The sequence below is a fragment of the Artibeus jamaicensis genome, unplaced genomic scaffold (assembly GCF_021234435.1).
Source record: "Artibeus jamaicensis isolate MK-2021 breed Jamaican fruit bat unplaced genomic scaffold, CSHL_Jam_final contig_354, whole genome shotgun sequence".
In the NCBI taxonomy this organism is placed as follows: domain Eukaryota; kingdom Metazoa; phylum Chordata; class Mammalia; order Chiroptera; family Phyllostomidae; genus Artibeus; species Artibeus jamaicensis.
Window position 1 is genome coordinate 30,673,349 of NW_026521803.1, and position 12,081 is coordinate 30,685,429.

The window sequence follows — 12,081 nt, forward strand, 5'->3', positions numbered from 1 at the left end:
TCTTCTCAAAGTAAACCGCTAGCTGTTAAAATTTAATTTTTGTGCTTACAGAGGTCCTCAAAAACAAGGCCCGGCTTATCGCTATTTATAAACTCTTACTGGCAGTCCATTCTACGCCGAGGTCTCCGGCGCTGCTTGCGTACACTTTTTTGCAAAGGGATGCCAATTTCTCTAGCGACCACACAGTCCAAGCGGCCTTGTGGAGCCTTGCGGGACACCGAGCCGGGACTCTGGGCGGCGCACCCACTGGTGCTTCTCCGCAGGCGCCTGCGCAGAGCGACCCTCCTGTCACTCCGGGGCAAGAGGCGGGGGCAGCCGGGAGAAAGGAAAACTGCGGTGGAAACAGGGCCAAACCCTGAAATTACCCGGATGTGGTCTGCGCGCGCGCATGCTCAGTGTCCTCTCGACAAGTTGGCAGCAACACCTCAGCCCTGGTCGTCGTCGCAGCTGCGGTAACGGAGCGGCTCGGGTGGCGGAGCCCGCGTTCGCACCCTCCCGCTCTCTTCCGGAGGACCTTCCCGCCTTTCCTCTCGGCTCTTCGGCCGCCCAGAGGACTGGAGCGGGTGAGGGGAGCCGGGCGCCCCGAGAGAGGCGCCCCCGAGGTGGGGCGGCCCGGGAGCTCGAGGCGGCCCGGCCCGTGTGGGCAGCGGAGCGGCGCCGAGGAAGGGCGGCCTGGCCCTGACGCCTTGGGGCGGGGGCGGAGGAGCGCTCCTGGCCGCCGGGGGAGCGACAGGCCCGTTGCCCTCGCGGACTAACCCCGGCGGGAGAGCGAACTCCCCTCGCCATCACCCGCGCCCAGGTAACGAGCCATGTCCCCTCCCCTTCCCTTGCCCGGCCGAGAACCCCTCCCGCGGCTTCCCCGCCCCAGGGCGGGCTCCCCGCTGCGACGGCAGCTGCGGGGAGCGCGCGGGTGGCCAGCGGTCAGCACGCGGAGAGCCAGTGTAGTCCCTTGCCGGGCCGCTGTGCTTCGTGTCCCTTCTCCACAGTTTGTCGCAGAATGGAGTTAAACTCGAAGAGGGACTCGCGGCCGCCGCTCTTCTTTGTTGTTCTTGAGTAGTTTCACTGTCCGCTGGGGCCGACTTCCTAGGTCGGCTGCAGAGGTTGCATTGGGTGGCCAAACGCAAGTTGTAAGTGGTTTGTGTTCATTTCTTTTCTCAAGTAAATTTTTGTTCAGTCTTTGTCCCTTATTATTATTATTTTTTTTGGTTGTGTCATTCTAGTTTATGTTCTGGCTTTGATTTGTTTACTTGCATTTCGAATACTGTTGGTGATGGTGGCATGCAGGAAACAATCTTAGCACCTGACCATACCTCCCCTAGCCCCTAATAAAAAATAGAAGACATAGTGTACCTTATGGCTCAAGACTCCAAATACTGGGTGTGAAATTGGTGGAGGGTGGAGGGCTGTGGCTCCACCCCTTCCCCAAGCTGGATTTTCAAAGAAATGGGTGTGTTTAGTTAACATGAAGGCTTCTTTGTGGGTTTTAAAAAATGCTATTGAAGGTTGGTAGTTATTTTTCCCCTGAAAACGCAATAATTTTTTTAAAGCAAATAATTTGTTGTTTATTTATTTTGAATTTAGTTTCTTAATTCCTTTAGTTTTTGCACCATAGTTTAAGGTGAAACTGCTGGCGATATTTAGAAATAATAAATATGAGATAATGTGGAATCAACTTAATTACTCCGAATTGACTTTCTAAAGGCTTGTAGTCTTCGTTAATTTTTGTTTAACAACCTTTGTCTTTGACAGAATTAGCATTCTTCTAGTCTCAGTAGCAGTTTGTCCGGGTATTTAAAAAATAGGTTGAGTACTTTTCTTCATAGAAAATACATACTTTCATAAGTAATATTATTTGGAACATTGCATTTGAACAATTTTTATTGTGGATTTTATAAATTGCCTTTGCCATGTTACAAAAAACTAAATATATTTCAGTTGAAACATAGCATACAAAGTTCTAACATGTACCTTTTCTTTTTTGCCAAGGATTTACTCTTTTGGAAAGGTAGTACATGATATACCAAGTTGTAAATGATTGCTATAATTAACATTTAAAAGTATGGTTTCTTATTAATGTCTCTTTGATAACGTCAAGATTTTTGATTTTCGTTATTTCGTCTTACTACAGAACAGATGTAATACAGTCAGACCAAGCCTTTAAGATTTGGAGTATCTTTAGGTCTAAAAGTGGTGATGAATTATGTAGGTTTAAGTTGGAGTTAAAACTAAAAGCTTTCTAGACAAAATTGATACGCCATTTTGTGAGTCTATTAATAGAAGTGGCCTTTTCTTTGCTTTCCAGGTTTTTGGGAAGGTTGCTTTAAAAGAGGTATTGCATCTTGTTTTATTTTTGAAGTGGGAATGCCTAAGTAGAAACTTCTGTTTAGCTAAGTGCCTTCATTTTAAATCTTGAGCTTTGGGGGAAAATAAACCCTTTCAAATCGGTTTCAGGTTTAATGAAAATTTGTGCTGAGAAAGTAACTGAAATTTTTCATGATAATTTAATGTGGATCATTGGCCTTTTTTGATGGCTTTGCAGCTTGAAGCAATTCTGCTTATACTAGGAAGCAGCAAACTTTTGTAAAAACCTATGCTTCACTTTCTTAAACCACATTTTAGTTGAGCTGTTTTTTCATTTGTGTGTGAATTCTCATGCTCGCACTCTTTCTTTCTCTCTCTCTGGCATATCCCTTCATATTCCAACCCCTCAGTTAAAGAACAACTATAAAACTAATTTATGCTGCCCAGTCACACTCCAGCTCTCCGGCTTGAAAGCTGTTTTTTTTCCTGAGTGGGTTGGTGTTATAGTAACATCATTAGGCACTATTCTAATTGAGCTCTGAATTGTTGAGGCTTGTACTAGGGCAGTTAACCTTACAGATCAGCTCTGTTCATTATATTTAAAATGTATGTTTAGTCTTGCCTAAATTTTGCCTCTTGGTGAGAACATACATTATTTTTCTTATGTTGAAACATTTCAGTTCTATTTCATTCTCTTTAGCTCATTACTTTTTTCATTTTTATTCTAGAATGATTTAAAAAAATACTAATCATTTCAGTGCTCACTGTATGTGTTTGGATATCTTTTTCTTTTTCCCCCCTAAAAGATTGTATAGTGAGGCAGAGTGGTTTTTTTTTTTTTGCTTAAGTGATGATTAAAGTTGACTCTCAGATTATGTTTAATCATGTTTCAATTATTTCATTATTTTCTATATTAAATGAAAGTTAAAGGAGTTAGGTTAGCATACACAATTTAATTTTTGTTAAATTATCAAATTTTGAGCTTTTTGCTCGACAGTTAGTGAGGAAATGATTTAAAAAAATTCAAATAGTTAACAAGTATGTCTAGATAGTCATTTGAATGGCTTTCAGTGTATACTGTTTGTGCCATAATATGCCAAAACATATGCTTGATAATGGGTCAGATTTGGAATTTTTAGATTTTTAAAAATTCTAAAATCTGTAATTCTGGTGATGGGAAATGTGACTGAATTTCTGTTTCTCAGGAACAAGGTATTTTGGGTTGTGTCATTTTCACACTATTACGTGGTGTGATTGGCATCCAGGAAAATTTATTTTAATCACGAGAGTGGATAAAAATGAGGGTAGTGCTTACCTATGTAAAACTAGGATAATAGGTGGTCAGGATCTTATAATTTAAGTCTTGATTATTTGCTACTGCAAATTATATTATAGGTAAGATAGAAACCTACCAGAGGCCAATTATAGCTAGTTTCTTTTACTGCATCTTAAATTTCTTTTTAAAGGATGATAAGAGTTATTTATTTATTTTAAAGATTTTATTTCTTTATCATTAGAGAGGAAGGGAAGGAGAGAGAGAGAGAGAAATATCAATGTATGGTTGCCTCTCATGTGTCCCCTGCTGGGAACTGGCATGTGCCCTGACTGGGAATCGAACCACAATCCTCTGGTTTGCAGGCCTGCGCTCAATCCACTGAGTTACACCAGCCAGGGCTAAAATTTTTTATTGATTGATTTGGGAGAGAGAGAAGGATAGAGACAGACACAGACATCAGTTTGCTGTTCCAATTATTTATGCAGTGTATCGTGTATATACTCTGACCAGAGGTTGAACTTGCATCCTTGGCGTATTGGGATGACGCTCCAACCAACTGCTACCTGGCCAGGGCCTTAATTTCAAGTTGGTGATAATTGTAAATGCCTTAAAGGTCAAGAACTATACTTTAGTAATTGCATTGTATTTTACTTTTTAAAAGATTTTATTTATTTATTTTTAGAGACAAGGGAAGGGAGGGAAAGAGAGGGAGAGACATCAGTGTGTGACTGCCTCTCATGGGCCTCCCACTGGGGACCTGGCCCACAACTCCAGCATGTGCCCTGCCTGGGAATCGAACTGGTGACCCTTTGGTTTGAAGGCCGGTGTTCAATCCACTGAGCCACACCAGTCAGGGCTTAGTGTTTACATTTTAAATGAAAATTGTTTTCAATCTGGAGAATTTATAATTGTGTTGGGTTCATCTTTTTAAGAGTTGTTTTTTTATTCCCCAGGTTTAGGGCAGTGGTTCTCAATCTTGGCTGCACTTTGAAATTCGTTGGGGAGCTTTATGAAACTCTAATGGCTGGATCCCACCCCCAGAAGTAGTGATTCATTTGGCTTGGGGCATAGCCACATCAGAGTTCTGAAGTGTGGTTGAGCTGTTAGGGTCCTCTAACTTTTTAAAGATTTTCACTTGTGTTAAGTTTACAGTTTTTAATAGTGATACACGTATGCACAATGTAATCATCTCACAGCTAACTTAATGGGTCCCTGAAAGATATTGCCATGTATGTTGTACTTCCAGGTCTTTCCCTTCTCTCCTTTATTTTCTCCTCTTCATTTTTCAATTCGTTTGAACTGTCTGATGGCAAGTTTTAGAATGCTGTTGGTGTACTAGTATCATCACTATCCGAACTAGAACATTGATCTCTAAAGTGCTCTCTAAAATAAAGTGCTTACTTGAGCTCCTTTTAGAGGAGCTTACTTTGGCACTTTATTCAGATGCCAAAATTAACACGTGAACTCCCAAAGGAACTTGGTTGTCATAGGGGGTAGTCTGTTTGGAAACAATAAAATATTCTAGGTACAAATTAACTGGCCACTTTATTGGTTCCCGAGATGCAAGTTGCATTGATTTAGCTTTTCTTGAAAAAATATTTTATTTAGTTAATTTTAGAGCGAGGGGAAATGAGGGGAAAGAGGGAGAGAAACATCGATGTGAGAAATATCCATTGGTTGGTCCTCACATGCCCCCAGCTGGGGACCTAGCATGAAACTCAGGTGTGTGCTCTGACTGGGAATTGAACTGGTGAACCCTTGGTTTGCTGGACGATACCTAACCCACTGAGCCACACTAGTCAGGGTTACATGGATTTAGCTTTCGTTGTCAGGGTTTAACTTAAATACCGTGAGAAAGTTGCTCAGCAAGCCCAACTGGTTGGTAGTTCTTTAGAGGTCACTTATGCTTGTAGCTTCAGTTCTCTGTCCATATTTCCTGAAGTGCCGGTTTAAGAATAGTTGCATCTCTGTCTCTGGAAGAGCTATTTAAAAAAGAATAAAACAAAATACACAGATTCAGAATTGGGGATAGAGTAGAGGGGGCATGGAAATCTGTATATAAAAAAGGACCTCTTTATTTTAAAGACTTTGGATATTTTAGTATGCTTATCCTATTGCTTCATTTGTTTTAATACAGTATGGGGCTTTATTTTACAATCATTGGTGCACTGGAGTAATTTACTTAAAATTCATCAAACCTTAATTTGCATGTTTAAAATGCAAATCTAATTTATGATTTGAATAAAAAGATTGCTACTGAATATTTGTAGAAAGGTACGTATGTCTTCTGTATCTTATTGTGGATGAATGTATATGCAATTCATTTTTTCAAGTCAAAATATGTTTGTATGTGTAAAACTGAATTAAAGTTATATATTTAAGGATACTACTGGTGAATTCTAGAGCATTTGATATCAATAGATGGCATTCATTGTAATTCAGTCGTCTAGAAGAAGAATGGTTAGAAGTAGTACTTAATGGAGTAAGACAAACCAGGAGAAAGAGAGACACACACACACACACACACACACACACACACACATCAATGTGAGAGAAACATCAATTGGTTGCCTCCTGTACCTGCACTGACTGGGATCAGTTTTGGTTTATAGAACCACACTCCAACCAACTGAGCCACTCAGCCAGGGCTAAACTAGCTGCTTTTTGAATGGGACACTGCTTTCATTTTTACATAAAAGAATGACTGATAAACCATAGTTACGCAGATGTGGATATTTGGCAGGTATGTCCTTGAAAATCAGTGAAGAGATTAGTGGTGATATTAAGGTATGTGATTCAAATATATATATATATATATATATATATATATATACACACACACACACACACATACATATATATATATTTATAAAATAAGAAAATGTTTCAACTTTTGGAAGATCTGTATAACTCATTAAACTAAGGTTTTTCCAAATGACCAATGCATGATGTTATAAAAGCATACACAGGTAGGAGAACCATTCAAAATATAATATAGACCAATGGATTTTTTAAAAACACAGCCAAAATCACTGATAGGGATTCAGACTGCACATTGCAACTAACATTTAAGAATTGCCCTTTATTGCATTTGGTGTTAAATAAACGTTGAATACCTATTATCTTAAAAGGCCATTAAAATATTCCAATTACTTATTTGTCCAATGCACATTTTCTTTCTTTTTAAATATACTTTTTACTTTTAGCTTTTCATTTAGCAACAGGCTTTTAAGAAAAATCCTCACCTGAGGACATGCTTATTGATTTTAGAATGAAGGGAAGGGAAGGAGAGAAATATCGATGTGAGAGAGATATACACTTCAATTGGCTGCCTCTCACATGTGCCCCAAGCGTGGACTGAACCCACAACCTAGGCATGAGCCCTGACTGGGAATTGAATCTCTGACCTTTTAGCTTGCGGGATTACTCTCCAACCAACTGAGGCACACTGGCCAGGGCCATACTTTCTTCATATACTCTAACCAAAACAACATATCACAGCAGATTGAATGCAGAAGCAGATGGCAGTCCAACTATCTTCTCTTAAGCTAGACATGAAAGAAATTTGCAAAAATGGGAGACAAAAATCACTCTGAGTATTGACTTCTTTGTGTGTTTTGGAAAGCAGTTTTTTATAAGACATATATTAATACCTAATGGGTTTATTATTATTTTAAATTGATTTAATTAATATGTAAACATTTTTTAGTTTTAATTTGTAATATGGTAAGTGTCAATAGATGTAACTCACATAAACAAAGGCTGTTTGGAATTCTCAATAGTTGGGAATGTAAATAAGGGGACCTGAGACTAGATAGTTGGATGACTTCTATTTTAAAGTAACTAGTTATGGCCCCTTAAAATGGAATAGGCACACTGAGACAAAGAAATATGGCCCAAATAAAAGAACACATCAGAACTCCAGGAAAGAACTAAGTGATGAGATAGACAACCTATCAGATGCAAAGTTCAAAAACACTGATAATCAGTATGCCTACAGAACTGACAGAATTTGGTCACAAAATGAAGGCTATGTAAAGTAAAATAAAGGAAAATATATGGGGAATCAACAGTGAAGGGAAGGAAACCGGGACTCGAATCAAGCATTTGGAGTAGAAGGAAGAAATAAACATTCAACCAGAACGGAATGAAGAAACAAGTATTCAAAAAGTGAGGAGAGGCTGAGAAATCCCTGGCACAACTTTATATGTTCCAACATCTGAATCATAAGGGTGCCAGATGGAGAAGAGGAAGAGCAAGAAGCTGAAAACTTATTTAAAAACATAATGGAAGAAAACTTCCCCAATCTGGCATAGGAAATAGACTTCCAGGAAGTCCAGGAATCCCAGAGAATTCCAAAGAATTTGGCCCAAAAAGGAATACACCAAAGCACATCATCATTAAGTTACCTAAGATTAAAGATAGGGAGAGAATCTTAAAAGCAGCAAGAGAAAAGGAGACAGTTACCTGCAAAGGAGTTTCCATAAGACTATCAGCTGATTTCTCAAACCTTACAGGCAAGAAGGGGCTGGAGAGAAGTATTTGAAGTCATGAAAGGCAAGGACCTACAGCCAAGATTACTTTATCCAGCAAAGCTATCATTTAGAATGGAAGGGCAGATAAAATGCTTCTCAAATAAGGTCAAGTTAAAGGAGTTCATCATTACCAAGAATTTATTATATGAAATGTTAAAGGGACTTATCTAAGAAAAAGAAGATCAAAAACTATGAATCATAAAATGACAACAAACTTAGGACTATCAACAATTGAACCTACAAAAACGAAAAAAACTAAGCAAACAGCTGGAACAGGAACAGAATCAGAGAAATGGACATCATGTGGAGGGTTATCAGTGGGGAGGGGAAGAATGGGGGAGAAGGTACAGAGAATGAGAAACATAATTGGTAGGCAGAAAATAGACAGGGAGAAGGTTAAGAATAGTATAGAAAACAGAAGGCAAAGAACTTACATGTACAACCTATGGACATGAACTAGTAGGGTGGAAATGGTGGAGGGTGGGAAGGTGCAGGGAGAAGGGGGATAAAGAGGAGAAAAATTGGAACAACTGTAATAGCATAATCAATAAAATATACTTTAAAGAAAGTAACTTAGTTATTGCCCTGGTTGGGTAGCTCAGTTGGTTAGAACATTGTCCTCATATGCCAAGTTGCAGGTTTGATCTCTGGTCATGGCACATACAAGAAGCAACCAATGAATGCATGAATAAGTGGAACAGCAAATCGATGTTTCTCTCTCTCTCTAAATCAATCAAGAAAAGTAACTAGTTACATAGTTATTTGTATTATTGACTAGATTACTGCTTAGTTCCATTGTTTATGTGGTTTGTGTTATATTACTGCCATTTCTGAGAATGTTACAAATTTTTGTTCAGTTATTACATATTGGGAAACATTTAGGAGTCAAATTTAAGTAAAAAAAATTCATTGGCTTGGTCTGGAAATATGGCTGGCCTCAGAGTGCTGGATCAGCATCACAACCAGCCAGTATGTTCAGGACTCTATCTCTTGGCTTTGATTTCATTTCTTTTAGTTTAAGTCCTACTGAGGCTCCTGTGTAACTCCTCCCAGCTTCGGGTTCACCGGAGAGCCTTTTTTTTCCTTCTGCAATTCCATCATAAGTCCTCAAGCTGTGTCATTGGCCTGTCTTTGGTTCTGTCCTGTCTTTGAAACAACTGATATGGCAAGGCAGTGACGTTGTTTAGTCAGGCTGGGGATTGTTCCGCCTGCCCGGATGGGGAAACTCTCCTTAGAACATCAGATTACTGTTACAGAAGGGGAAATACATGCTGGCAGGAGAAAAACAGATGGACTTGGTTGATTCTTCTTTTAACAATCCCTAGGACTTCCGGCCAAGATGGAGGCATAGGTAGAAACACTGTGCCTCCTTGCACAACCAAGTTTAAAGACAACAAAGTTTTAGTAACAAAAATGCAACCAAAACACAGAAAATTGAACTGTACAGAAGTCCGACAACAATGAACCATTCATCCAGACCCGTAAGAGGGGCGGAGTCAGTGGCAGGCGGACTGAGGTTGCGAAGGAAAAAGCCGCTGGACAGACCCAGGCATGCAGATGGCGGTTGGCAGATCCCAGGTGTGGGGTGGCAACGGCGGACCCAGTGTGGGCTCAAGGCTGGCTGACCGAGGTCACACATTCACACTCAGATAAACCAGGCGAAGGAGCGAACAGTGAGACAGACTGCGCAGGCTAGGGCCCCAGTGACAGGAATTAAAGCCTAAAAGCACCAACTAGAAAAACTTTCAGGGTTGAGGTGCCGGGAGAAGCTCCTAGGCTCACAGAGAGTTTGTTGCAGAGACCCACAGGGTCCTAGAGGGTGCACAGGCCCACACACCCAGGAGCTGGCACGGGGGGCGGGGGGCGGTTTGCTTGCGGGAAGCAGCAGAGGGGACGGAAATCTGAGACAGAGTGGAACAAACACCATTGCCCCTCTCTGACCCCACCCCAACATACAGCAGCACAACCCAGCAACCTGGGTTGCCCCGCTCTGGTGAACACCTAAGGCTCTGCCCCTCATACCTAACAGTTGCAAACAGACCAAAACATGGCTCAAGCACAAGAAGAGCTCAAAGCCCCAGAGCCAATACTTCTAAGTGACAAAGAGATAGCCAACCTATCAGATGCACAGTTCAAAACACTGGTGATCAGGATGCTCACAGAACTAGTTGGTTTTAGTCACAAATTAGAGGAACAAATGAAGGCTAAACTAATTGAAATGAAGGGAAATGCACAGAAAACCAATAGTGATGGAAAGCAAACTGGGACTCAAATCAAAAGAGTGGGCCAGAAGGAAGAAAAAAATGACCAAACAGAAAAGAATGAGGAAACAAGAATTCAAAAAAATGAGGAGAGGCTTAGGAACCTCTAGGACATCTTTAAACGTTCCAATATCCGAATTATAGGGGTACCAGAAGGGGAAGAGGAAGAGCAACAAGTAAAAACCTTATTTGAATAAATAATAAAGGAGAACTTCCCCAATCTGGCAAAGGAAATAGACATCAAGGAAATTCAGGAAGCTCAGAGAGTCCCAAAGAAGTTGGACCCAAGAAGGAACACGCCAAAGCACATCATAATTATATTAGCCAAGATTAAAATGAAGGAGAGAATCCTAGAAGCAGCAAGAGATAAGGGGACAGTCACCTACAAAGGAGCTCCCATCAAACTGTCAGCTAATTTCTCAAAAGAGATCTTGCAAGAAGGGGCTGGAAAGAAGTATTCCATGTCATGAAATCCAAAGACCTACATCATCCAAGATTGTTCTATCCAGCAAAGCTTTCATTTAGAATGGAAGGACAGATAAAGTGCTTCTCAGATAAGGACAAGTTCAAGGAGTTCATCATCACCAAGCCCTTACTATAGAAATGTTAAAGGGACTCATCTAAAAAAAATTAAAAATATGAACAGTGAAAGGACAGCAAACTCACAGTTATTAAGAACCATACCTAAAACAAAAGCAAACTAAAAGGACAGCTAGATCAGGAGCGGAACCATAGAAATGAAGATCACATGGAGGGTTAGCAACAGGGGAGTGGGAGGAGGAGAAGGGGGGAGAAGGTACAGAGAATAAGCATAGACGGTAGGTAGAAAATAGATGGGGGAGGGCAAGAATAGTAAGGGAAATATAGAATCTAAAGAACTTGTGACACATGGACATAAACTAAAGGGGGGGAATGGTGGGGGAGGGAGTGGGCAGGGTGGAGGGGATTGAAGGGGGGAAATGGGACAACTGTAATGGCATAATCAATAAAAAAACAATCTCAACTTATTAAGAGCATGTTAATTTTAAGATAAGATTATTTAAGGTGAAGCTGGTGTACCACTATTACATTTATTTATTTTAATTTTTACTAAATTTATTGGAGTGACATTGGTTATTAAAATTATAGGTTTCGGGTATACAGTTGTGTAATACATCATCTGTATATTGTATTGTGCATTCACCACCCAAAGCTGTCACCGTTTATTGCCCCTTCATTCTAAGTTGTGTGTTCACCACCCAAAGCTGTCAGCGTTTATTGCCCCTTCATTCTCTTCTATGCCCCACTAATCCCTTCCCTCTGGGAAGCAAGCACACCTCTAAATTTGTTTCTTGTAGTTCATGTTAAAAATCATCACAAAAGCATTCTGATTGTATTATTCTCATCTCAGGCTTTTATTATTATTAATACTTGTGTGTATAATCTTTTGTATTTTGGAGGTTCTTCTCCAGCTGCCCTCAGTGTGACGAACCTCAGCTCTTGGATGTTCCTGTTTAGGGTCTAGGCTACAGCCTGTGCTGCAGGCTGCTGAACTAAACCCTTTTCCTCCTGCCTGTAAGCCTAGTGCTGCTTCACCTGGTCAAGCTTTTAAAAATTAACTTAAGCACTTTTCTCAAATATTCCCATATTAGTAGTTTATTGATCATTAATCAGTAAACTAGAAAATACCTGTAACTTCTAGAAAATATATATAATGTTTGTTTCATGT

At 40.3% G+C, this 12,081-nt stretch overlaps 1 protein-coding gene across 3 annotated transcripts in view; it reads left to right on the forward strand.

Annotated features, from left to right (window-relative positions):
- The first annotated feature begins 427 nt into the window (after positions 1-427).
- The window catches only part of SMAD4 (SMAD family member 4), a 68,989-nt gene continuing 57,335 nt past the window's right edge, over positions 428-12,081 (forward strand). The window contains exon 1 of one of the 3 annotated variants that reach the window (XR_005085214.2): positions 428-799. The gene's annotated coding sequence lies outside the window, so the exon portion shown is untranslated. Of the gene's footprint in view, positions 800-928; positions 1,128-12,081 lie in introns of those variants that run through there. The other 2 variants (XM_037165045.2, XM_053664179.1) reach the window with 2 other exon arrangements.